The sequence below is a fragment of the Musca autumnalis genome, unplaced genomic scaffold, assembly GCF_047663935.1.
Source record: "Musca autumnalis isolate F117 unplaced genomic scaffold, ASM4766393v1 scaffold_3, whole genome shotgun sequence".
In the NCBI taxonomy this organism is placed as follows: domain Eukaryota; kingdom Metazoa; phylum Arthropoda; class Insecta; order Diptera; family Muscidae; genus Musca; species Musca autumnalis.
Genome location: NW_027411866.1, coordinates 195,293,372 through 195,299,371, shown reverse-complemented (window position 1 = coordinate 195,299,371; position 6,000 = coordinate 195,293,372).

Sequence of the window (6,000 nt, the reverse complement as noted above, 5' to 3'; positions counted from 1 at the left end):
CTTTTTATGGAAATACATACAAAATTATTGCAAAAAATAAATACTGGCATGAATAAACGATTATCAGTTACAGACTTTCTTAATGTTGATTAGGGTATTCTGAATGTAGTTATCAGTCTTTTTTTGTACAAACGTGATAGAAAATATTTTCATGATTATAATTCATAATTATATGTTGAAACTAATGAAATATTAGTGGCTATATTCCATATACAGATGTGGGAAATATAAAAGCACCGTGGAATATGTTTTGATTCCTCCTCGATTCGTACCTTTAATGCAATAAGACATTCATTTTATACCCATTCAGAATCCAAAATACCATGTTACAGTCATTCCATTTGCATGATGCATGTACAATTGGTAGAGATGTGTCTTTACCCAATATGTGGGTATAAACTACATAAACTAATATCATCCAATTAGATGCAAAAGCGTAGAGTTTTAGCAAATTATAACTGACTATAATAAAATGACTCCATTTTGGGCAAGTTAAATTATGACCAACCCATCAAACTTCATCTGCAAGGTCAAAATCGCCATGGTCAAACTTTTTTTAAAAATTTTCTCAAGTTTTGTTATACAGCTATCAAACCGATCAAATTTGAAGCAAACAACCAACTACAAAAATGTACCTCAGATTTCAATAAACATCTTTCTAGAATATACGAACTCTGTAGAAACGGATCTTAATGGTCAAAATAGCAAAATGATTTAAATTTTTATCCTCTTTTCTAGGATTCTGCTCCATAGATATTAAACCGTTCAAAATTCAAGAAAACAATCAACCACAAAATTTGAGAAAAATTTTAAAAGACATTTTACCATGGCGATTTTGACCTTGCAGATGAAGTTTGATGGGTTATATGTGTTCACAATTTTTGTTCTTTAAGACAAGAGCTACAACTTTGCCTCTGAGATAAATTCAAATTTCCTAACGGTTTGGAAGATATAGCCCTGACTAAATGACCCTTTTTACATCAAAACCTCAAACTTTTGGAGGCCTATAACCGCGAAAGTTGATGAGATAGGGAAAAACGGCGAGACACGTGTCTTCTCATGTTTGTTGTTCTACCAAACTGCGGTGTCAGAATATGGTTATTACTTTTCGTGTTGCACAGTGCAAGTAACAAACAACAATTAAATTAAAAGAAACATTCAAAATCTTGTGTGTGATATATGTATGTATGTACTACTACGGAACGTCATAGACACAATAGGCTTGTTGCATTTCCCAAAAAAGCACAAAGGAGTTGCAACAAAAGTCAACGTAATGTCGCAAACTGCAATGACTTCTCAATTGAAATCGTAACTCTTATAAGAGTAACTCTCCCAAGTAAGAGTAATGAAAGGCTAAGCTCTTAAAAAATAAATTTCGTTAAATTTTTATAGCAAATCAAATATGAGAAATTTGAAAAGAGAAATACATATGTTCTATTATAAGAGAAATAAACCTTTGTTGGCTATTGAGATGACAAAAGAAAATCTCAACTAATATTTAAAACTAATAACACTGTGCCACAAATTTTGGGGATTCACAATTAGTTTTTTTTTATTATGATTACAAGAGCCCAAATACTTTATTTAAATTATTTTATTTAACTGTGATACCCCCCAGCAAAGATCCAATTCATTTTCGGGATCTATATATGTCATCTTCCAATCTTTGGGACTCCAAATGGTCAAAAAACTTCTCCATCAAAAAATGTAGACATGGGTCCACTACAAAAGATCGCCTGGGTCATTATAACCCAGTTATAAATCATGAACGTGGATAGTAAAAAATATTGTCGTTGACAATTCCAAAAATGTTGAACTTTTGTGGGGGAGATACCCGAAGGTGTTATCCGATATTGTACCTTATTGGAACTTAGAAGGTCATTAATTCGTGCAACAGGAAATAATTTTTTAAGTTTTTTTTTTTTTTTAAATTTCATAATTATTTGTCAAAAAGAAAATGTTTTTCAAAGTGATTTGTGCGTGACTTTGTTTAATAATTAAATGGAATGAACGTTATTTTTGGCAATAATAGGCAAAAGTTCATTCATTCTCGCTACAGAAAATCATTTTTGTAAGGATTCTAAATGCTATTACTTACCAATACCCATTTTCACAGATTTTTTTTATTCAAAGACCTATCCCTGAAGACCAATATTTTTTCATTAACAAATTAATTAAACCATATTATTTCCCTTCAAAATGCTATCATCCTGTGTTAATAGTTAAAACTCGATACGTTTGGAAGAAATTATACAATGCGCAAAGTCTCGGCTAAATCTGATAATCAGTTCGTAAGTCATCGTGTTTATCAGTATATTAGTTGATGCCGGTCCCCGAAAAAAATTATACTGCCATATTAGGTGACGCAAAGTTATGCCGCAAGACATGACCCTAAATTGCACTTTTGCCAAAAAAAAATTGAAATTTCGTGTGAGAGGTCGTAAAGAACCACGTGCATAAACATACAACCGCAGTCATTTTATTTTTAGGGTAAAACCCGTTCTGTGCTTGGATCATACTTTCAATATAAAATTTGTATATATTGCTGTCGGAATATAAAATATGAAATATTTTAGAGACAACTGCTCTAAAATTGTTGTTTAATGTTTATTAACACGATTCAAAACTGGCAAAAACATTTTGTTTACTATCTGAGAGCTTATTTAAGCGATAAGTTGAATGGTTGGTAGTTTGGGAGCCCTACAAATCGATACAATAAAGTGGTTGGTGGTGCGATTGTTTCAATATTCTTCTGTCGCAGTTTCCAATATTAAAACATGTAAAAAAGTATCAGTCGGCTTCGCCGACAGATATATACCCTCAACCTATGTATATTACAACAATTTTTCCCACAAAACGTATGTATTTAGGGGGTTTTAAAAATGTTGATTAGGATTAAAGATCAGAAGTGTAGCGGAGGAGATACTAAAAGGAATGGATCGACATTATGGAAGTAGATCTCCAGCCACTACATATGGTACCGTAAGGGATTTTTACACCCTTCGGGCGGTTTGCTCAAGAAGTGTGGACTTGCCCCTAAAAACCTTTTGCCGTCTTAATTGAGGCAGCGAATGCAAGTTTCTTCAACAAAAATCAAAGTGATTCGATGTCAGGTCTTAAAGTGAACTTATCCGAAATTTTGTGTTGGAGGTACCGGATGGAGTGGACAAATATGATCCATATTTGAACCTGATCTATATCTGGTAGATATATTAGGATGTGTAAAGTATGGACCAGTTCGGCCGCACCCTTCAAGAGTTAACGTACGAACAATTTATCCGAACATTTTTGAACTTTTATGGGGGAGGTACCTGAAGCAGTAGACCGATATGGCTTATCTTCGAATTTAAACTATGTTTGGACAAAATATTACTAAGGCCAAATTTTGGACCGAATCGGCAGATCCGTTCGAGAGTTATCTTGCGCTTCAACCAGGGCTTCGGAGTCGAGCCATTTTTGGCATTTGCAATTTTTTGAGTTATGGAAAATTAACGATATTTTAACACCGCATCGTGATAGAAGACCAAAATAGCCTGTTTCCCCTTAACATACACTTTCGTGGTCAAGGTTACTTGAAGTTCACATTTTTAGGGTTTTTTATGTTTTCACGATTTTGCTTGAAAACGGTAAGTCCTATCGAAATGGGGCTAAAGAAAATATTGTTTCTGCAAAAATTCACTAGAGGATTGACCTTTACAATTTTGTAGGTTTTAGCATTTTTGAGATATAGAAGTTTAGGTCACATTTTTAGGTTTTTATTGTTAGGTTTTCACCATTTTGCTTTGGAATGGAAAGTCTTATCGAAATGGGACTGGAGAAAATCACACAGCTGTGGAAATTCTCTACACCACTGACTAGGTTCTACCATTTTTGAGATATATAAGTTTAAGTTGGTAAATTGTAGTCATGGTATAGTTTTATAAGGAGATGATGCAGTCAGTGCAGAGAAAATTTTCACTGCTATAACATTTTATTTACACCCATTTCCATAGGACTTGCGGTTTTCAAGCAAAATCGTGACCGCGATTTTTTTTAAAAGCCCTCCGGCTATTGCAGTTTCAGAATCCGCGAAAACTTCTTAGGTGTAAGCTCCTTCCATTTAAGTTTGGTTAAGGGGCACCGTGGTAAGTCTTTCGTATGATTTCCCTTAAAGTACTACAAGGTATTTCATAGAAGTCCAACAGTTTCTTTTACAGCAGACATAAATGACTTCTAATAAAACAAGTAAAAAAGTATCAGTCGGCTTTGCCGACAGAGATATACCCACAGCCTGTGCAAATTGAAACACTTCTTTCACAAAAAACTTATGTATTTAGGGGGTTTAAAAATTTGGGTCGTATGAACCGACAAAAATGTTGATTAGGAATAAAGTTCAAAAATTTTGCGGAAAAGGTAATTAAAGGAATGGACCGACATAGACCATGGGGGTGCCATAATGATTTTAGACCCCAAGTTTGTTTGGACGAAATGTGTTTCAGACAATTTGGAGTCGATTTAGCCATGTCCGTCCGTCTATCTGGCTGGCTGGTGCGCACGATAACTCTCGAACGGATAAACCGATTCGGTCCACAATTTGGCTTTCGTAATATTTTGTCCAATCTTAGTTTAAGTTCGGAGATGGGTTATATCGGTCCACTCCTTCCGGTACCTCCCCCACAAAACTTCGGAAATGTTCGGAAAATTTGTGCGCACGATAACTCTTGAAGGGAGCAACCGATTTGGTCCCTACTTTGCACATCGTGAAATTTCTACTAGACTTAGATGATGTTTCAATATGAACCCAATCCGTCCACTCCTTCGGGTACCTCCCACACAAAATTTTTGAAAAGTTCACTTTAGGACCTGCTCTCGAATCGTTTTGGTTTTTGTTGCAGCAACTTCTATTCACTGCCCTCTATACGACAGTACAACTTTCATCAGGGGCAAGTCCATACTTCCTGAGAAAATAGCCTGAATGGTGCAAAAAAATCCCTGTGACACAGTATGTAGTGGTTGGACCGCATAACTCTAGAACGGATCCGCCGACTCGGTCCAAAATTTGGGCTTCGTAATATTTTGTCCAAACTTAGTTTAATTTCGAAGATTAACCATATCAGTCCACTCCTTCAGGTACCTCCCCCCAAGAGTTCAAAAATGTTCGGAAAAATTGTGTGCATGATAACTCTTGATGGTAGTGACCGATTTGGTCGATACTTTACACATCCCAATATATCTACCCAATATATATCAGGTTCGAATATGGACTATATTTGTCCATTGCTTCGGGTACGTCCCACACAAAATTTTGGATAAGTTCATTTTAAGAACTGCTCTGGAATCACTTTGATTTTTGTTGAAGCAACTTTCATTCGCTGCCTCAATTACGACGGTAAAAGTTTTTTCGGGGGCAAGTCCATACTTCTGGAGAAAACAGTCCGAACGGTGTAAAAACCATCTATGGCACCACCTAGTGGCTGGAGAGCACGACAACTCTCGAACGAAATACTGAGTTGATCCACACTTTTCATATCGTAACATTTCTTCGAATATTAGATGAAATTCGAAGGTGATGCTTGTAGATCCACTCCTCCCCACAAAAATTCGAAAATATTAGCTAAAATTGTACGCGTGATATCTCATAAACAGAGCAACCCGGTTAAGGGTCTGTGCGAGGATCCCTTGAAAAGTTTTACCTAGTGGTCCTGTTTACAGCGATATCATGTTTTTCGTAGGCAAGTACATGCTTCCTGATATAATGGTCCAAAACCTGTGAATTATATGGTTACCGACTGAAACGACAGGTGGTCGAGATATCTTTCGAGGGGAATGACACCCAAAATAAGACTCACTTTCAAAATGGAATATGTCGGTCCATTCTTTTCGATACCTTCCCCGCAAAACTTTTTGAGATTCTATCCAAATCCATATTTTTGTCGCCCATAATTTTCAAAACCCTTTTTTGGGGAAAAGGCTGTTTCAGTTCACACAGGCTGAGGGTATATCTCTGTCGGCAAAGCCGAC